Source organism: Balaenoptera musculus, chromosome 1 (assembly GCF_009873245.2).
Source record: "Balaenoptera musculus isolate JJ_BM4_2016_0621 chromosome 1, mBalMus1.pri.v3, whole genome shotgun sequence".
Classification (NCBI taxonomy): Eukaryota; Metazoa; Chordata; class Mammalia; order Artiodactyla; family Balaenopteridae; genus Balaenoptera; species Balaenoptera musculus.
This window is the reverse complement of record NC_045785.1, coordinates 63,200,444-63,224,135: the sequence shown is the minus strand read 5'-3', so window position 1 is coordinate 63,224,135 and position 23,692 is coordinate 63,200,444.

Genomic DNA, 23,692 nt, shown 5'->3' with positions numbered 1-23,692 from the left:
ACACAACATTGCTAACTGTACTCCAATTTAAAATAAAAAGTTAAAAAAGAAAAAGCTAAAACTCTCTTTAAAAAAAAGGAAATTGGATTATCTACATAAAATGCTGGAAGTTTTTCCGTAAAGGAGATTTATATCTCCTTCTTTTTTTATGTATTTATTCACTCATAAACTAACTTTATACTAACTTCGTGACTAACTCTGGTGCTACACTTATCAAAGTGTAGCTTGTTGCTTATATTGTTTTTGTTTTGGTTATTGGGAGGTCTTTTAGTTTGCTCTTATGTACCTTTCTCATGCCCCATCATTTTGTGTGTGTGTGTGCATGTGTTTAATTTTGTTTTGTTTTGTTTTTTAGGACTTAATGACTGTCACTACAAGATGCTCCAGCTTGCCTTCTATATTCTCTGTCCCAGTCAGGGATCAGCTATTTCCCCCAAAAAGTCTTTGTTCCTCTTATTGGAGAATGTTCCTAGAAACCAAGATCTGGGCACAATGTGTGTCATTGCTACCTACTGTGTTTTATTTTACTTCATGAATCTCTAGCAAAATTATACACAACATATACATTTGAATTCCATATTTAATATATTTTACTTAAGTAAAGAAATGAGGAAATTTATCATTTGTTGAGTAGTTTTCAAAGCTGTGCTTTAAAAGTCTATATCATTTGAATGTATCCTAATTTTATTTCTCTGTTTTTACAGTGTTGGACCTTTGGGTTGCATCCAATATTGTATTGTCAAAAGATGAAAAATTTGGCTTGGTTTCATTTCTTCCCACCTGTCTCCAAAATATCATATTTTTGTTACTATATTTTGTTATTTTTAGATACAGATAATTATTATTTTTCATAATATAACTTTTTAGAAAAACTATTTCTAGCATATTTAGAAAATACATATTTGGGATAAAGAAGGAAAAAATTATAAGTGGTACACTTTCTGAGCTTTGAAGATATGGGAACATTATTTTAAATTTCCTTTAGATGAGGAAGATAAGTTGGCTTGATATAGAAAATTGAGGTTAAACATTTTCCTTCAAATATCTGCAAATGTTGCTTCATTGGCTCAATGTTGTACTGCAGAAGTCTGAGGCCATACCAATAAAATAAATATTTAAAGTAACCTCTTTTCTATTTTCTGGACATTTGAAAAATGTTTTCTTAAAATTCAAATATTTTATATACATACATTTCAACAATTTGACATTCACTGTGTTCTTTCAATGTGCAACTTAATTTATTATTTTTTTATACAGACAGTTTTTTCCCTTTATTTTACTCTTGCCCATATTGTATTTTCTTTTTGTATTTTTGACATAAGTCACCAGAATATTAAGTTCCCATTGTCTGTTTTATATATTATCTCATGTTGTATCCATTTCGTCTTCTTCATACATTCCTCTATATTTGAGAATGATTTCTCAAGATAGTTCTCCATATTGTAGACTTGATACTCTGCATTGCCAATTACACTCATCAATGTTTCTAATTCACATTAAATGTTTGATGTTGAATACTTATCTCTTCAAGTCCCATTTCACCTCTGCTTATTTCATAATCTGCTCTCTACGAATTTCAGCATGCTGTATTTTTATCACCTTTTATCCAATTTTAGACTGTATTTAATGTTATCATATTATAACACAAAGGAGATGCTTCTAAATATGTATCTTAATTAAATTTTTTTTTGCCAAAATGTTTTTCTTATGCATATAGAGCATAATCTCCACTTTACCATACAAAAAATAACACAACGCTTTTCACTATTTACATGGCTCAGTGATTCTCAAATTAAAAATATATCCATATAACATGGGAGGACTGCTAAAATGCAATTCATGGGCCCCACTAGACCTACTGAAATATTATTTTCTGAGGTTGTGAGAGATTGTAGCATTTTTCACAACTGTTTTCTCCCTTCTTTGTAAAGGGATATGTAACCTCACTTATTGCTAAATGGTTTATAGTACTTCCTATTTGTATCTTACTTTGGACAAAAGAATGTAAGTCTATGTAACACATGCCACATCCAAAGGTGCATTTCAAACAAAATTATGTGGGTCCAATCCATCTCTTGATGCTGACCTCTGTCAGGAGAAGAGCATGTACCAGGAAGCAACTGTTCCTTCAGGCTAAGTCCAAGAATGAGAAAACATATACATCAAATCACCAGCACTCCTGAGCCATAAACAGATGTTTGTTGTTGTAAGTACCTGAAGTTGTGGGATTGTTATCACAACAAAGCTGACATGCGGGAAAAGGGAAGCTGGGGAATTTATACATCTAACAAGCTTCCAAAGCAAGGCTGATGTAGGTAGTACATGGAGCACATGCTGAGAAGCACCATCCTAGTGCCTGTTAAAAGTATCACTTATGTCACTGATATTTTGTTTGTTTGTTTCTTGCTTTAAACCAAAGCCACATTTGCACATTTGCAGTATCTAGCAGTCATTCATCTAGCATGGCTCTGCTGGATGGAGAAGAGACTGCCTGCTTACCATTCCTGATCCTCAGTTTCTGAGGAGGGCATTTTTTCCAGACAATTTGAAGCAGTTTGCAATTCTTTTCTTGCCTGAAAACAATCCAATAAAACTGCACCCCCAGAAGACTCTTTGTCCACCCATTTTCTCTCACTGATTCCACATCCCAGTACGTAGTGCTGTACTGCTTTCCCACTCCTCTTTCCAGTAACACTGCTGAGAAATTTATTTGATAAGTGATGCAGACAAAAAAAAATATCAACGAGAGGAATAGGAAAATGGAGTATTTCTTATTGCCTGCCTGCTTCTTAGAGCATATCCAATGCTGAATGAGGCCTGGCAATCTTCCCTTAGGTCAGCAAATAATCCATACCTCTGACACAGAGAAACACACTAGGTATAGGTTCTAATTTACTGATTTCCTGCATTGTTCTGACATGTAATATCAGCACCTTTTGGTCATTAGAAATACTCTTAAGAAGTCCTGATAAAATTTTAACCAATTTTCTGAATTGCCATTGCTGCTAATAACTTTCCTTCTCTTTCTGTTCTTTCAGTGGAAGTCTGGGGAAAGCACTGACAGGCTGGTTACCATCTTGACCTGAAAATCCAAAATGACCTTGTTTAGAAGATTTTTAAAAGTCACAGGAGCTAAATAACAACTAACATCTGGGGGAAAAGAGATGAATAATCTTGAGTTGAGAATATGAAATAAACAAGCAGTGGGTTGCAAGCAGTGCTGTTATAATGTTGGTCATGTGAAGCTCAGCAGGATATTCTAGACCCTGCAGGAAGCTGCAGTCAAGATTACTATATGCAATGCACATAGAAACAAGTCTATTGTGACTAAGAAACTTGTATTAAAAGATTCAAAGTCAGTTTTATAAAGAAAGCACAAGTAATTCACTGTATTTATGATGCTTATCAAAGGCAACTGGAATAAAGTTTTGACATAAATAATCATCTTAAAACTAAAAGAGTACACATTTCCAAAATGCATCCTGTCTGGAATATAAAGACTGTCTTATGACATAATTCTTATGACTATAGTCCTAGCAACTTTCATCTAAAGAGGAAAAATAATTCTGAAATTAACTCCTCATAATGCCCCTGGCCAAGAGATAAGAAAAATTTGCCCACTTATTTCTTGCATATAGGGAAATTGAGGCATTTGAATTATGTGGAATAGACACATTGTTAACATTTTTATTATTATAATTTTACGGGTGAAAGCATATGGCATTTTATAGGTTTGCTTGGCACATACATTTTGAGCTTTCTAAACTGATGATAGTAATACTCTCTTCTTGAAGCATATTCATTCGCCCTTCTTCTAGAGAACAGCAAATAAACGTATATCTCGTTCTCAGAAATACCTCTAGGCTCAGATTGAGAAAATGCCTGTCCCTGACTGATCTCAGCCAAGAAAGCCAAGATTTCACATACAACCTAATGTTTCACTTTCAGGGAGATACATTAACTCAGGCAACACTGATGTATATGAGATATTTTTTAAAGGGAAATCACAGTAACTTGATTCACACTTAAAATTATTATTTTTATTATATGACCTAATAAAAGAAATTTAGGGGAAATAAGTAAGTAGGAAAGCCTTCCTCAACCTTTTTCACAGCTAGTGGATTTAAGTTTAGCCTATGCTATAAAGGGTGTGGACAGTTTATTCCTTTTGAAAAGCTTTGGAGGAAAACTTGTTGCACCCTTATAGCTCAATGGGAAGAAGAATACAAGTCTTGATTTCCCTAGTAAGTAAAGCTTGTAGTTGAGTAGCAGCTCATGACACATGTTATGCCTTATGAACTGTGCTGAACAATCTTCAGCTGTGTATACTTCAAATTTATGTTTTTTAGAACATTTAAATGATTCTAATGAATGCTTGAATATATTTAGTGGATCATTAAGTGATATTAAATGAGATATTAAATAGTTTTTTAAAGGTTAAGAGTTGTTAACCATAACATAATAATGACCTCTTAACTCAAATTACTAAACTCATAAAACACATGGATATAATTTTATTTTTTCCAAATTTAAAAACCAATGATTAAATTGCCTATACCAACATCCTGTGCACAATTCCTAAGAGTGATGCTCTGCCATAACCATTGATATAAAAATATGGATAAAAATTAGCTAGGCTATAATTATAGATGAAAAACCATAACAAACAAATACAGGGACATAGTTAAATTTAGGAAACACTGACTGTCATTAACACAACGTTGTCTGAATGTTGGGAAACATAAAATTTTAGTTGCTATTTCAGAAAACCTGTATAATTTTAGTGATCAAAATCAAATTCGTGAAATTAGCAAAATATAACTCATTTGCTGGTGAGACCTAATTTTCACCAACCTAGGAACTCTGCTAGGCCAAGGTAAAGTAACATGTGTTTTGTTTGCATCAAGCATTCTTACCTAATGAGAGAAATCATAGAGGGTCTATGGAACTGACTAGTGCAATTTCATCTCACTAGAGTTATGGCTTTTGACAAAAGAAGTTATATCATGCATGACTCACATTACGAAGAAAAAGTGTCAAAAGAAAGGAGGACGGGTACCTCATCTCAGGACGATAGAAGATTAGTTAAAAGAGCTAGGGTTATTTCATTGTTAGATGATTAATGTAAATGAATAAATACAAGTCCAGTTTTGAAGAACTGAGGTAATTAAATGGAATTGTACAGTGTATTGTTACGATCACCAAAAAGAAAAAAAGAATTTGGAGAGGAATAATCTCTCTTCATTATACAAATTTCCAAAAATCTTATTAGAAATTAAATCAGAATAGTTAGTGAAATTAAATACTTAATATCAAAATTGGGTTGGGGAATTGAAACTAAAGGATAATATAACTCGAATGCAAACCATATCATTATGGTTTCTGTGGCATGTGGATCAATCATTGCTGCAGTGGTGGGTAATCAGACCTTAAAGAAGTAATTAGAATAAGACTAGAAAAAGAAATAAAAGGTACACAGATTAGGAAGGAAGAAATAAAATGATCTTTGTTCTCAAATTGCATGATAATCTGTGTAAAGAAGCCAAAAGACTAAAGAGAAAACTGCCTAAGAAGTGATTATAGTAAGGTTGCAGAATGTAAGGTTAATACACAAACATTAATGGCTTTCCTATATATCAATAATTAGCAAGTGTATTTTGAAATTAAAAACACAATACCATTTACCTTGGCACCCCCAGAAATGAAATACTTAGGTAAAAATCTAAATATTGACAAGATCTATATGAGGAAAACTACAAAACTCTGATGAAGCATATCAAATAAGAACTAAATAAACGGAGAAATATGTTACACTCTTGAATGGGAAGACTCAATATTGTCAAGATGTCAGTTCTTTCCAACTTGAAATATAATAGATTTAAAACAACCCTAATCAAAATCCCAGAAAGTCATTTTGTAGATATTGACAAACTGCTTCTAAAGTTTATATAGACAGGCAGAAGACCCATACTAGCCAACTCAATACTGAAGGAGTATTAAGTTGGAGGACTATTATTACCCTACTACATGAGCAGAAATACATGAAACAGAGACAAGAAAAATAATTTAAAACATCAACAAAATTAAGAGCTATTTTTTTGAAATGATAAACAAATTTGACAAATATATGGCTATACTAATAAAAAAAAGATTCAAATAAATAAAATCAGAAAGGAAAGAGGAAACATTATGAACAATGCCATAGAAATACAAAGGATCATAAGAGACTGAAGAAGTGGATACATTCCTAGAAACATACAATCAACCAAGACTGGACAATGAAGAAATAGAAAATCTAAACAGGCCAATAATGAATAAAGAGATTGAACCAGTAATCAAAAACCTTCCAGCAAGGAAATGTTCAGCACCAGGTGATTTCACTGGTGAATTCCACCAAACATTTGAAAGAGAAATAATATGAATCCTCTCAACTTTTCTAAAACTCAGAGAGGATAGAACACTCCCAAACTCATTTTAGAATTCAGTGTTACTCTGATATCAAAGCCAAATAAGGCTACTACAAGAAAACCACATGACAATGTCCCTGATGTATATGGAGGCAAACTTTTTCAACAAAATACTAGCAAACCAAGTCAACAGCACATTAAAAGGATAAACATCATAATCAAGTGGGATTTATTTCTGGGATACAATGATGGTTCAACCCAACTCAATAAATGTGATACACCACATTAACAAAATGAAAGATTAAAATTATATGATTATCTCAATAGACACAGAAGAAGTATTTGACAAAATTCAACATACTTTCAAAATAAATACTCTCAACAGATTGAGTATAGAAGAAATGTACATCAAAATAATAAAGGCTATATATGACAAAGTCACAGCTAACTCAGGTTGAAATATATTTTTCTAAGATCAGGAACAAGACAAGTATACCCACAATCACCACTCCTAATCACCATAATACAGGAAGTGTTAGCCAGAGTAATTAGGCAAGAAAGAAAGAAAAGGAACTTAAATCAGAAAGAAAAAATATTGGCTCTTTTTCAGATGCCATGTTCTCATATATAGAGAATCCTAAAGACTCCACCAAAAAATATTAGAACTAATAAATTCAGTAAAGTTGCAGAAGAAAAATCAACATACAAAAATCATTTGAGTTTCTATACACTAACAACAAACTACTGGGAAAAAGTAATTAAAAAATCAATCTCATTTACAGTAGTACCAAAATAATAAAATACTTAGGAATAAATGTAACTAATGAGGTGGAAGATCTGTACACTGATAACTATAGAACATTGATGAAAGAAATTAAAGAAGATGCAAACAAATGAAAAGATATTTCATGTTCATGGGTTGGGAGAATAAATATTGTTAAAATGTCCATACTACTAAAGCTATCTATTGACTCAGTGCAATCCCTATCGAAGTTCCAATGGCATTTTTCAAAAAATTCCAAAATTTATGAAAGACCCCAAATAGCCAAAACAGTTCTGAGAAAGAAGAACAAAGTTGAGTTATGACATAGGAAGAATTCAATAAATCTAGCTTTCTTATCTCAGCTATCAATTTCATTTAGAGCTAAATTTCTAGATCAGAAAAGCAAATGAAAGTTCACTTTACAAATTCTAATTTCCTCAATGATGGCAAACAGCTTTAAATTATCCAAAATCCTTCTCACACTCCTAGATGTTGCCTCAGAATCTAACAAAAGCACTGTAGGTAGAGAGCTGTAATTAAGTAGAGAGGGTACACTTATTTGCTATCATTATCTGAGATAATAAACTTTGCTTAACCTTGTACTGTATGTATCTACAAATCTCTCCTTGAGCTTTCAGACTTCTTTTGTATTATATGTGTCTCTTTCTTAGCTTTGTAATATCTGTCATACCTGACTGGTCTAAAACAAAACAAAATTCTAGATGTATGACTCTCAAACCTGATATTAGTTTATGTTTGCCATAAAAATTTTTATGGGCAATTTTTTTACCAATTTTTCCTCATTACTCTTTTATATAATAATAGCTTTATTGATAGATAATTCATCTGGCATAAAATACACTTTTTACAATGTACAATTTGATGGCTTTTAGTGTAGTCACAGTGCTATAAAGCCATCATGACTATGTAATTTCAGAATATTTTCATCAGCCAAGAAAGAAACCTCATACCCTTTAGCAATCACTTCCTACTACTCCCTTCACTCTGATCCTGGCAACAACAAATACACTATTCTGGACATTTCATATAAACAGAATCATAAAATATATGAACTTTTATGTCTGGCTTCATTCACTTAGCATCAGTATTTTCAAGATTCATCCATGTTGTGGCATGCATCTCTACTTCATTCCTTTTTATTGCTGAATAATATTCCATTATTCAGATATATCACATTTTCTTTATCCATTCATTCGTCAGTTGATATTGTGTCGTTTCCACTTTTGGGCTATTATTGATAATTCTACCAAGAACATTAATGTACAAATATTTCTGTGGACATATGTTTTCAATTCTTTTTTTCATACATCTAGGAGTGGAACATTTTGAATAATATTAATATTTTGAGAACCTGATCAATTGTTTTTCAAGGCAGTTTCACTGCTCTACGTTCCTACCAGTAGTGTACAAGCATTCCAATTTTTCCACATCCTTGCCAACATTTGCTGTTATGCATCTATTTTTATTAGGGCATCCTAATGGATGTAAATTGGTATCATATTCTGTTTTATTTGCATTTACCTAATGAATATTTTTTGTTCATATGCTTATTGGTTATATGTATAGCTTCTTTGAAAAAATGTGTATTCAAATCCTTTGCCCATTTAAAAATCTTTGCCTCGATAAGTTGTAAGAGTTCTTCATAAATTCTGAATACTAGGCTCTATCAGACATGTTATTTGTAAATATTTTCTCCCATTATGAGAATTTTCTTTTTTACTTCCTTGATCATATTATTTAAAGAACAAAAGATTGTAATTTTCAAGTCCAATTTATCTAGTTCTTATTCTGTCACTTAAAATTCTTGTGTCATATCTAAGCAACCTTTGTCTAATCCAAGATAATAAGGATTTACTACCATGTTTTCTTCTAAGAGCTTTATAGTTTTAGCTCATATTCAGGTTATTGATCCATTTTCAGTTAAATTTTGTATTGGTGTGAGTTTGAGGTCAAATTTCATTCCTTAGCATGTGGATATCCACTTCTCCCAGTATTATTTGTTGAAAAGGCTATTATTTCTCAATTAATTGTCTCTGCACACTTGTCAAAATTCAATTGCTCATAAATATAGGGGCATATTTCTGGATTCTCATTTATCTTCCATTGATGTACTCATCTGTATTCATGTCAGTACAACACAGTCTCGATTATTATATCTTTATAATCAATTTTGTAGTTGACTATTGCTAGTCTGTGAACTTTGGTCTGTTCTTATTCGAGATTGCTTTGACCTATCTGAATCCCTTACTTTTTCATATGAATTTTTAAATCACCTTGTTATTTTTTCAAAAAAGGCAGATTAGATTTTGATAGAAATTGTATTGACTCTTTAGATCAATTTAGAAAGTACTGCCATCCTAATAATATCATATTCCAATACACGAACATGGGATGTGTTACATTTATTTATGAATTCTTTAATTTCTTTCAATGAGGTTTTGTGGTTTTCAGTGTGCAGATCTTGCTAGTTTGTTGTTAAATGTTTTCTAAATTTATGATTTTTCATACTATTATAAATGGGATTTTTTTTTTTATGACTTAATGTCATGTAGTCAGTACTGATAGCTCATCAACTTGTGGTTCAGTTTATCTTATTTATTTATTTATTTATTTATGGCTGTGTTGGGTCTTCGTTTCTGTGCGAGGGCTTTCTCCAGTTGTGGCAAGCGGGGGCCATTCTTCATCGCGGTGCGCGGGCCTCTCCCTATCGCGGCCTCTCTTGTTGCGGAGCACAGGCTCCAGACGCGCAGGCTCAGCAATTGTGGCTCACGGGCCTAGTCGCTCCGCGGCATGTGAGATCTTCCCAGACCAGGGCTCGAACCCATGTCCCCTGCATTGGCAGGCAGACTCTCAACCACTGCTCCACCAGGGAAGCCCATAAATGGGATTTTTATTGAAGTATAGTTGATTTCCAGTGCTGTGTTAGTTTCTGGTATACAGCAAAGTGATTCAGTTTTATATATATATATAATTTTTCAGATTACTTTTCATTATAACAAGATATTGAACATTGTTCCTTGTGCCATACAGTAGGACTTTGTTATTTATCTATTTTTCACAGAGTGGTTTGTATCTGCTAATTCCAAACTCCTAAATTATTCCCCCCTTTCCCCTTTGATAACCATAAATTTGTTATCTATGTCTGTGAGCCTGTTTTTGTTTTGTAAACACATTCATAATACATTCATTTGTATTATTTTCCTAGATTCCACACATTAAGAGATATTACATGCTATCATATGATATTTGTCTTCTCTGTCTGACTTACTTCACTTAATATGATAATCTCTAGGTCTATCCATGTTGCTGCAAATGTGCAAATGGCATTATTTTATTCTTTTTTATGGCTAAGTAATATTCATATATATATACATATATATATGTATATACATATACATATGTATTACTTCTTTATCTTAAATGGATGGGATTTTTGTTAACTTATTTTTCAAATTGTTCATTGCTATTGTATAGAAATACAATTAAATTTGTTTGTATTTATCTTGTATCCTGTAACCCTGTTAACCTTTTTTCATTAGTAGTAATTGCTTTTGGTTGGAGACGGAGGAGTTCTTAAAGTTTTTCTATACACAAGATCATGCCATCTGCAAATAGAAGTAGTTTTACTTCTTTCTTTCCAATTTGGATGCCTATTTCCTTTTCTTCTAATTGTCCTGGCCAGAACATGCAGTATAATGCTTAATAGAAGTGGTGAGGATGAACATCCTTTCTTTTTCCTGATCTTACAAGGAAAGCATTCAGTCGTTTACCATTAGGTATGATGTTACCTGTAGAATTTTTATAGAGGCATTTTACATGATGAGGAAGTTCCTTTCTACTCTTTCTTATTTGTTGAGTGTGTTTATCATATTGGACTTTTAAAAAATATTTATCATTTTATTTATTTATTTTATTTATTTTTTCGGCCTCATTGGGTCTTAGTTGCGGCATGCCAGGTCTTCGTTGCGGTGTGTGGGATCTTTCATTTCGGTGCGGGCTCTTTCTTTGCAGTGCAGGCTCTTCATTTATGGCTCACGGGCTTCTCTCTAGTTGTGGTGAGTGGGTTTTCCTCTCTCTAGTTGTGGTGCATGGGCTCTGTAGTTTGCGGCATGTGGACTCTCTCGTTGAGGCAAGTGAGCTCAGTAGTTGTGACGCTTGAGCTTAGTTGCCCCGAGGCATATGGGCTCTTAGTTTCCTGGCCAGTGATTTAACCCACGTTCCCTGCATTGGAAGGTGGATTTTTTACCACTGGACCACCAGGGAAGTCTCTATCATATTGGATTTTTTCCAATACTTTTTCTACATCTATTGAGATTATTATGTGTTTTTCTTTTTGTCCTTTATTATATTAATATCATGTATAATATTTGTTGAGCTTTTAATGCTGAACTGACTTTGCAATGCTGGGATAAATTCCATTTGGTCAAGATATATAATCATTTTCATATGTTTCTGGATTTCATTCATTAGTATTTTGTTGAATATTTTTGCATCTATATTGTATTCTTGTACTGTGATATCTTTTTCTAGATTTGGTATCATGGAAACAGTGGCCTCATGGATTTACCTCCTCTTCCTTTTTTTAGAAGATTTTGAGAAGAATTTTGTGTTTGTGCATGTGTGTGTGAGTGTAGTTAAACCTGAATGAATTTTTTTCCCTAAATTAGCAAAACATAGTTTTTTAGCTCTATTATTTATCAATTGTGTGGCATTAAGCAAATTAATTAACCTCCATAAGTCTAAAATTTTTCATCTCTAAAGTAAGGATAATAATTTTGTGGTTTTGTAACGTTTAAGTTGGATGAAATATGCACAACATATGTGTATATAGTGGAGCTAAATAGATATTATTATAATAAAAAGACTACACAGAATTTTAAAAATACATAGTAACCATATACTCATTATCAATGTAGAAAACTGTCAATATTTCCCTGTATTTCTTATACCGTTCTAAAACAATATGTTTAAAGACTATAGGAAATTTTTGTGTGCTTTAAGAAGTTTTCACATATTTTCATGATATTTGTAAATTGTGGAAAGTAACTTATATAGAGCTCTGTCTAATTATTTGATAGTGTGGAGAAATTAAAATTGATGTGGAATTTTAGCATTGAGTGAATAAGTTTCTATATAGAAACTATTTGAGGAGGAGATAGTTAGAAACATTACTTTAGAGCTAGAATTTAAATGTATATTGGATTTATCAAATCGTGATCCTGATTTATCATTTTAAAATTGGTAAGAGGCAAGAAAGTTTTTCCTTGTTCAATGGTAACATGTTAAAACATATATAAAATATAAATATAATTCATGTCTTCAAAAATTTAATATTACTAATATTAGATAAAAATAATTTTAAATTATATGTATATTAGATCCATTAATTAGTAAAACAGTAGTAGGTAATAAGTAAATTTTATGATATGCATGAATCTATTACTTCACTAAAATTCTGAATATTTAACATGTTAAATTTTACTTCAGAAGCTAAAAGAATTGATCCATTCTTCTATTACAAAATATAAGGGTATTCTGATGTCATACCTTTCAGGTAAGGTCTCCAAATCTCAGGGCCTGGCTTTAAGATAGAGGCAAAACCATGGTAGCATCATAATGTAAAGTTTTTCAAGTATAAACTGGAGTCCACAGAAAGAAAGGCCTTGCTGTGTCATTTCTAATTTTCTTGAGATTGGCTGTATTAAGGAAAAAAAAAAAGTCTGTTAATGTTTTTATGGTTGGTCATCAGACCCCTGAGGAAAATTTCTGCTCTGGCTGTGATATTCTGAGGCAAAAAATTAAGTCTTTGGGAAAAGTATAGACATCTTTGTCCTTAATTCATCTGATTTATAGTTTTCATTTCCATTATTCCTCAAAAAATCTTTTAATTTCATATTTGTAGATTTCCTTATTTCACTTTGATAAACTGAATTCTAGGTAAGACATATTTACAGAATGGTTTATAGTAACAGACACAGTGATCCACATTCTTCTTTGCAGACCACGTTTGTCAGAACATCATTAGTCTGTGATGTGAGGAAGAATATTATCAGCCTGGCATGGAATATTATTTCTGTAGTGTCATAGGAATACTCATCTACCAGGTAACTTCTGGGAGTAGAACACTTGCTTAAGGCTTAAAGTAATAGCACATGTTTTATGCTCAATTAATATAAAGCAATCATTGGAAATAAAATTGATCCAGTGATTTGGATCAAAAGAAAGTTATCTCCACATGACTGATTTCTGTTTTGGTGATATATTTCATATATCTCAAATCACTGAGTTATACATCATGAGTATTTATTTCAGAGATGAAATTGATGGCAACTTTATAACTTTCTGAGGTGACATAATCACGTATCATGATGCATTATCTATGAGTTGCATTCTAACCAGGGTGCAAACCACAACCCACATAATTAACTTCCAGCCCCGTGAAATAGTGGAGCCTCAGAATCCTCTGGGGCAGTTACATTCTTGAGACCAATCTACTTTTACATTTTATTAAGCATTACACAATAATCATGGCCAAATATCTCTTTGTTACGAATGGATGTTGCATTTATTTAAGGAAAATTGTGACTGTATATAATGAAGGAGCAAGGAGTTGAGGCCCTACCAACTCCATTATCAGAGTCAGCCCCAAGATGGAAACAACGCATAGTCTTCAGTTTTATGCCTGGTATCAGGAAACCAGGTGGCAATGGTGGAAGTGTAATGGTAGTAAGTGAAGCAAGATAGTGTCCATAAGAAAAGGGCTTTCCCAAGGCTCAAGGCATACAATTACTCAGTGTGACAACTATTGTGATGGCTACAGGCCACCAAAGAAAGAACTATTGTGATGGCTATAAGACACCAAAGAAAGAATGTTCTATCAACAACCAAAGCAATAAGTTGACAGCTATTAGAAAAGGTGAATAACTCAACCTGAACCTAAGCAATATAGTCAGTGTCATGAGCTGGATCAAACAGCTATCAGCCTTTCCCCTTATTAATGAGGGGAAAAATCCACTTCCCTTAATTTCTGTTTGAGATTTTGCCCAGAGTCTACTCTTTCGTTGTTTGTGTTCTTTTACTATTTACTATTCCTTTTACTATTTACTATTATAAATATTCTTAGTGAACATTGTCAAAGCTTAAAATATTTACTTCATCTGATAAGTATAATAATATAGAGGCATATACAACAAACTGGTTTGAGTGGAGTAACCATATATACAATACAGTCTGAGAAATTCCTGAAGATTGTTATGTCTTGATAGCACTTTTGCAGAAGTACCAAGCCAAACAAGCAAACAAAACACCTCACAGGTTTTGAGTTTCAGTTAACTAATTTAATTCAGATTTTGTTGTAATTTGTTGTATTTTCTTATTCAAATGTAAGTTATAATTCACTGCTTACTTTTATTTACATAGAATTATTCATTAAAAGGAATACTATTATGCATTGTCACTGTGGAAAATTGGACAAAGTGAAACACAAAACAACCTAAAAATCTCCCATAATTCCATTACTTAAAGATAAAAACTGTGTATTCTTCTAGTTTTGTTTTTTTTTTTAAATAACACGCATGACTTCCCTGGTGGCACAGCAGTTAAGAATCCACCTGCCAATGCAGGGGACAGGGGTTCGAGCCCTCATCCAGGAAGATCCCATATGCTGCAGAACAACTAAGCCCATGTGCCACAAATACTGAGCCCGTGTGCCACAACTACTGAAGCCCATGCGCCTAGAGCCTGTGCTCCACAACAAAAGAAGCCACTGCAAAGAGAAGTCCACATACCACAACAAAAAGTACCCCCCACTCACCGCAACTAAAGAAAGCCTGCATGCAGCAATGAAGACCCAACATGACCAAAAATAAATAAATTAATTAATAAAAAATACCTCACACACACACACACAATTATATTTCAGTCACACTCTCTATAATAGTCTTCTTTTTTATTTAATAATATCAATATAAATAATTTTTAAGGTTAATTATTCTTGAACGGCATAAATATTAAAGCGATAACAGCAAAAGAATAACAATATCATGGAACAAGCATGGAGCCATGACTCAGGCACATGGACTCTAAAGACAGATTGACTGAATTTCAATCCAAGCTCCACCACTTCTTAGCTGTGCGGCAGTGGGCAAACGTCTTAAACCTTCTCTATTTCAATTTCCCTTATTTTGTAAATATTACTGTATTGATAAATAAAATCTACAGTATCACATTACAATAAAACACCATAATTCAGGCTAACGACTCCCTTAGTTTAAACTTTAAGTGGCTTCCAGTTTTCTTTTCTTTTTTTTGCTTTATTACTTTCCTTCTATTTATACAAAATTCTGCAATGACAATTCTTCTAGCTATCTGGCAAAAACTTAATTATTTCCTTAGGATAAATTCCCAAGTGTGAAATCATGATCAAAGAGTGAGTACATTTTAAAGACTTTAGATACACAAGACTGAATTACCTTCTAGAAGTGTTATACTAACATACATTTACATTAATATTATACAAGAGGTGCCCTGACCCTTTCCAATATGGACATGTATGGGGGTGACTATGTGTGTGTATGTAAATAATATATATGCTGGGGAATATACATGTGTATGTTAATGTTTGTCATTTTGACAAGACATAAGTGCAGACAAATGGATTCTTATTGTTTACACTAGCTGCACTTTATGATTCTGAAGAACAAGGCTTCCCAATGTTGAATCTATGAACTATGAAAAACACCTATTTTCTCCCTTTTCCACACTCTCATGAACCTAGAGCTAGATAATATAATCATATCTACCCATTAGAAAATAGCTAAACAAATTTTAGAAAGGAAGATGTTTTTTTCTTTCTTTCAGTAATGAAGAAGGTAGGTTGTGGGTACTTATGGGGCCCTCAAATGTATTTTCAGGTTAAATTCACTCCAACTGGGTGGTTTACAACACTTTAGCCTGAGAATTTAGAAAGTAATCCCGTATTTAATGTATTTCTAAGAAACCACCAGAAGAGCCATCATATCTCTCTGCATGGATTTACCTTCAACCCAAGCATCAAGAATATCAACAGATAAATCTTCAAGAAGTCTATAAGATAATGAAAACCAAACAAAAATCTTTGTCTCTCTTTTTCTTTCTTTTCTTTGTACACATACATACACGACACACCAGAGTTAATATTAAGTACAGAGAGCCATAGGTTTAAATCTATCTATCTAATCTATATCTGTGATTAAACTACTAAGTCCAAGATCTATAATACTACATATCACCCTCAAAGTATCCCTTTTGTTCTTCCCAATTAATATCACATTCCCACAAAAATAACCACCATTCTTACTTATAAATATGTTGTGATGGCATAAACATTTTTAGAAAGATGTAGAAAAAGCAATAAATTGAAATTGAAGACTGTATTAGCAAGAAAGTCACAAATATAAAAGGAAGAAATGAATTTGAGAACAAATAATTAACAATGTTAAAACATATTTTCTGTAGGACTGAAAAAAGGAGGATGGATAAAGTATAAAATTTTATGCTACATCCTTTGCAAAGAAATAGGGAATACTGGCCTGTTCAAGGGACAAAATAATATCCAGAAACAGACCTTGTATAAAACATAGGTCTTGGATTTACCTGACAAAGACTTTAAGAAAATGATCACAAATATGCTTAATGAACTAAAGAAGAATGCAGACAGACAATGAAACTAGCAAAATGATTTATGAACAAAATGAGAATATTAACACAGAGACAGAAATTTTCTAAAAAATAACAAAATGAAAATTCTGGAGCTGAAAAGTATAATTACTGAATTGAAAAATTCACTGCAGGGGTTCAACATAAGACTTGATAAGGAAGAAGAAAAAATCAGCAAACTTGAAGGTAGGTAACTTGAAATTAGTGAGCCTTAGGAGCAAAAACATAAAAAGAATGAAGAAAAGTGCACAGAAACTAAAAGATTTATGGTACATTATGAAGTGGGCCAATATATGAATTGTGGGAGTCCCAGAAAGACAAGAGAGAAATAAAAGACCAAAGAGCTTATTTGAAGAAATAAAGGCTATAAACTTCCCAACTTTGAGGAAAGATGTGGATTTAAAACTATAAGAAGCCCAAAGATATCCAGGTAGCATCAACCTAAAAACTCCCACTGAGACATATTATAATCAAACTCTCAAAAGTCAAAGACAGAGAATTTTGAAAACAGCAAGAGAAATCATATATAAAGAATTATACCTCATGACCAAATGGAATTTACTGCTGGAATGACAGGATGGTTCAACATACAAAAGTAAATCAATGTAATACAGCACATTAAAAGAATGAAGGGAGGGAAACACACTACTTATTATCTCAATTGCCTTGGAAAAGCATTTGACAAAATTCAACATCCTTTGATGATTAAATCACTCAGCAAACTAGGAGCAGAGAAACTATCTTTAAATATTGTGTGGCCATATATGAAAAGTCCACAGGCAACATTATACTCAAAGGTGAAAGACTGGAAACTTTTTCTCTAAGATCAGGTACAAGACAAAGATTCTTGCTTCCATCACTTCTACTTAACATAGTACTCAGTATAGGACTAACCAGAATAATTAGGCAAGAAAAAGAAATAAAATCATACAAATTGGAAAGAAGAAGATTAACTCTGTTCACAGGCAACATGTTTTTATATATAGAAAACCCTACAGTTTCTACACTAACTTGATAGCTGATATACACTAACAAAGAACAATCTGAAAAGGAAATTGAGAAAACAATTCCATTTATTATGGTATAAAACATAATAAAATATTTAGGAATAAGTTTAATTAAGGAGGAAAAGGTTTGTATACTAAAAACTGTAAGTCACTGAAGGAAATTAAAGAATACTTCAATAAATGGAAAGATATCTCAAGTTCATGAATTGGAAAGCCTAATATTGTTGAGATATCAACACTAACCAAAGCAATGCAATCTTTATCAAAATCCCAATGATACGTTTTGTAGAAATAGAATAATCTATCTTAAAATTAACTTGAAATCTCAACAAATCCCAAATAGCCAAAGCAATTTGGAAATGAAGAACAAATTTGGAGGTCTCACACTTTGATTTCAAAACATACTACAGAGCCACTGTAATCAAAACACTGTGGTAATTGCATAAAGATAGGCATGTAGACAAATGGAATACAATAGAGAAACAGAATGAAACCTTTACATATATGAATAAATGATTTTGACAAGGGTATCAAGAAAACTCAATGAGGAAAAGACAATCTTCTAAATAAATGGTGTTGGGAAAACTGGATATCCAAATAAATAAATATACATATATATCCAAATAAGTATTATATATATTTATTATATATATATAATATTGTATATATGTGTATATATATAAATACACCATCTCTCTGGAGAGAGAGAGAGAGATTTATACATTTATACAATTTATACATATATAAATTTGGACCCTTACCCTGCACCGTATACAAAATTAACTCAAAATGGATCAAAGACCTAAATGCAACAGCTAAAGCTATTAAATTCTTAGAAGAGAACATAGGGGTAAGCTTCAATATATTTGCTTTGGCAATGTTTCCTTGGATATAATACCAAAAGCACAGGCAACAAAAGAAAAATACATAAGTTGGATTTCATCGAATTTAAAAAACATTTGTATATCGAAGAATATTATCAATATACTGAGAAGGCAACCGAGATGGAAGAAAATCTTGCAAATCATATTTGATAAGGGGTAAATATCCAAATATATAAAGCCGTCTAGAACTTAGCAACAGCAACAAAAAACAAACAACCTGATTAAAAAATGGGCAAAGGACTTGAATGGGCATTTCTCCAAAGAAGACATATGAATGGTCATAAGCACATGAAAAGATGTCAATAGTACTAAACATTAGAGAAATACAAATTAAAACCAAAATGAGATACCACCTCTTACCTACTAGGAATGATACAATAATTTTCTTAACAGAAAATAATGTGTTAATAAGGCTGTGGAAAAATAGAAATCCTCATACATTGTTAGTGGAATGTAAAATGGTTCAGGCTCTGTGGAGAACAGTTTGATGTTTCCTCAAATAGACATAGAATTAGCATACTACTCAGCAATTCCATTCCTAGGTACATAGCCAAGAGACATGAAAACATATGTGTACATGTAGTCTTCTTCACAACAGACAAAGTGTGTAAACCACCCAAATGAGTGTCAATGGATGAATAGATAAACAAAATGTAGTATGTACATACAATGAAATATTACTCATCCATAAGAAGGAGTATATGGTACAACTTGAACAAACATTGAAAATGTTATACTAAGTGAAAGAAGCCATACACAAAAGTTCATATATTGAATGATTCCTTCATAAGAAATATCCAGAATAGGCAAATCCATATGTAGAGAAAGAAGATTAGTATTAGCTTTCTCACACTGTCACCATATCATGTTGGTCCCATAGCACAAGTCCCCATATTATATATAGGCAGCAGGTGGGAGAGCAGAAAGGATTGCCACAGGACCCAATTAGTCACCTTGCTTTAGAATGTTGTGCCATTTATCATCCATTCCCCTTGGGTTTGATATTTCAGTTCATATTCTAAGACAGCAGGAAAAGGTGTGTGTGTGTGTGTGTGTGTGTGTGTGTGCACTGCATACACTGAAATTCTCTACCATTTTTAGTGACTTGAGTGAGGAAAGGTAGGTTGCAGAAGCTTGGTCTGCTATCTTTACCCTATCTATTGCTCCTCCTCCTCCTCCTGCAATGATATGATCTTTAATTATTTTAATAAAACTATCAAATAAATGGGAAGGATTATCTGAATTACTTCTCTATGTGAGACATTTTCTGTAAATCCTGAATAGTAGGTAAATCTGCGGTACTGACTGAAAGTGTGAAATCTTTGCAGACAATTTAAGTGATAAGCACGTTGCTTAGATGTGGAGCTGGGACAGGTCAAGAAGTCTCCTTGTATTCACTGAAATTCATGATGAATAAGAGTTAAGAGACATAAGCGGTCAAACAAAAAGATTAGCATAACATCTGCAAAACGAGCCCTTAAAATTATTTAAAAAGCCAGAAGATGGTGACTTTTGATGCACGGCTCAGACTATAGTCTAACTACTTCTCAAAGCATTAGCCACAGAAAATAGCTTAAATAAAAATGCGTATTAAAACCTAACTCATTATTTTCTCTGATAAACTTTAATCACAGTGTGTGTCTATCTAGAAAATCTAGTAATATTACTTCTCCAAAATGTCAAAAAAAAGCCCAACACATTAAAATGAACCAAAATATTACAATAAAAATAAACATATATCTGACAATTAAAACCACAAGTCAATTCTTGTTACATAAATATAATAAAATAATTGCATTTATATGTTTTAATTGAGCATCAATAAAAGAAACAGTGAAACAGAAGGACGCTTCCTTAAGAATTGCTTTCCATAATTTTTGCAATAAATGTAAAGTTTGAACATGAAAGCTGAATTGTTTGACTAATAATTCTTATTATTATCTAATAATTTGATAAGAATGAAAAATACTCAAAAGCATATAGTTTCTTTAACCTTCTGAAATTTAACTACATGAAAGTTACTTCTAAGAGAGTTGTATAAATAAAAGTGTTTTGGAAGAAAATCTACTGTTTTCAAGATATTCTATTGGGATAATATAACTTGTAATAGTATTTTTCATACAAAAAGAAAATGTCTTCCTTACTTCTTTCACTCATTCTCTTTCCATTAGCTGTTCATTATATTTCATTTTTATTCAGTAAGCATATTAGCCAACTTTGTGCCATACATAGAACTAATCCATGGTCAGACAAAAGTAACCAAACATTTACCCTTAAGCAGCTTGCAGTCTAGGCCAGACAAGTGAACAAATAATCAAGACACAAGGAGATAAGAAAGACAAAGAACAATTTTAATCATATAAATAAATTGTCAAATGACAAATAGCAAATAAGTGGTAGATGTGGATTTTTGAATCCATGGCTATAAGACACTAAGATCCTGTCACAACAAGGGTGCATCTCAAGGCTGACTGTCAGTTTCAGGACACAGGGTTAAAACATGGACATACGAACAACAATAATTGAAACAACATTTAAATTAACAAATGTATGACCACTTAGGAAACAGATCTAATTGTGATGAAAATATATTTATTTAGTATTACTTTAGACTAGACTTATCAATTGTCCAATACAAGGATGACATATGAATGGTCAATAAGCACATGAAAAGATGTCAACAGCACTAGACATTAGCAAAATGCAAATTAAAACCAAAATGAGATACTACCTCTTACCTACTAGGAATGATACAATAATTTTCTTAATGGAAAATAATGTGTTAATAAGGCTGTGGATAAATAGAAATCCTCATACATTGTTAGTGGAATGTAAAATGGTTCAGGCTCTGTGGAGAACAGTTTGATGTTTCCTCAAATAGTTAGACATAGAATTAGCATACTACCCAGCAATTCCATTCCTAGATACATATCCAAGAGACATGAAAACATATGTCTACATAGAAAATTTTGTAGGTATGTTTATAGTAGTATTCTTCATAATAGAAAAAATGTGGAAGCCTGTTTCTTTTCTAACATTCACATCTTAATATTTAAAAGTCTACCACTATATCACAGATTAGAATAAAGACATTTTTATATCCCCTAAATATTTCATCTTTGTATCATTGAAATTAGTTTAATCAAGAATGTTATACTTTTTCATTGTACACATTTATTTCTAAGAATACACTGTGACCTATGTGCTAAGAAATAACAAGTCATAAAGGTTCACCCCCAGTGTCCGTTTTGATGACATCAAAAATAAACTATTGGGTGGGCCATAAAGTACGTTCAGGTTTTCCCATAACATCCTCTGGAAAAACCAGTGTGAACTTTTTGGCCAACCCAATATTTTAAGCTCCATAATCTGACTGTACTCCAAATACAAATACATTTCAAAAAATTAAGAAGTTTTAAAACTTGTAAGTTGCCTTAATGGCACAAATGTGTATATTAGTGATTCAACCAAGATACCACGAAAATTCAAAAATATTTTTGAAGCAAGAAGAAATTTAACAGAGAGTAAGAGAAAACTTGGCAATAGCTTGCATGGTAGATATTTGTAAAACCTTTTGACAGTCAGTCAGAGTTAAAGCAAATTTGTTTTGACACAAAATATTAGGAATGAAACAAGAACTTAGATCATGTTTACTAAAAGGTTCTTACAGAATAAACACAGACCTTTTGTTGACTCTTGATTATTGGTATATATCTGAAATATAGTGGAATGAATCAAGTAATCACACAACTTTTTAGTTTTGTCACTGTGGGTAAATATAAAAAAAGATAAATGGCAACATTCTTAGTTATTGGAATTATTTTTAGTACTGACATTATGCAATTATTTTTTTTACTTATAAATTATCAAAAAATATGTACATATTAGTTGCTCAAATTTTATCATTCTAAATGCCTAGGAGTTATAGTTACATGATGCTTGAGCAACAAGCTGATTAGTAAATACAAGCTCTAAGGTAATGTTGAACTTATTCTGAAGTTTCAAGTTTTCCACCTTTACACAATAGTTCCATGACATTAATATATTGTGATATAGATGTTAATATGAATTACATAGAGAATTTACTAGTTGTTAGCCGATTTCTCCCTGAAAATCATATTTATTTTATTTTTTAAAATTAAAATTGTAAAACATTTGCTTCATTTAAAAAAACTCTTGTCTTTATAAATACAGTTGATTTTTATTATTCAGAGTAGTTCTATTCTAGAAGGTCATAATGAACACCTAATTAGTAACTATGAATTGTTACCCCTAGGAGAATACAGGAGTAGGTCACAACATTTTCACCAATTTTGTGTGCTTCTATTTTAAACACCTTATTTACTACATATTGTTGACTCATTAACATTGAATTCATGGCCAATAGTGCTATAACTCATGCCTGAACACAGTTTATTTAACACAAATGTTTTCTCCATAAAGACCATCACAGTCTTGTTCTTAGGAACACTAGACAGCACTTCAGCTTGGGGGCCATTTTAAACAGCAAAGTCATAAAGAGCACAGAAATGCAAAAAAAGCTTGGCATTAAATATACCGTGGCAGGACACTTGAATACAGTATGAGAGCTGAAACAAGAAAGCAGAGCAACTCCTTGTTCACCCTGAACTGGGAACAAGCATGTTGGGCAACACAAATTTTTTACTGCTCTGCGTCTTCAAACAATAGTGAAAATAGCCTCAAGTATTGGCTTGGGTGTTGCAAATAAATGTTAGTGTGTAGGTGAATTTGCAATATGGAATCTGCAAAATAATGAGTATCGGCAGCTAAATGATGTATCTGTGTGTCAGGTGCAGCTATACACTCTCCTTTTTGAGGAGCTTCTTTCAATCTTGAGATGAGTGACAACAAACAGATTACAGATCTTTCTTGACTTGAAATGGGATAATATTT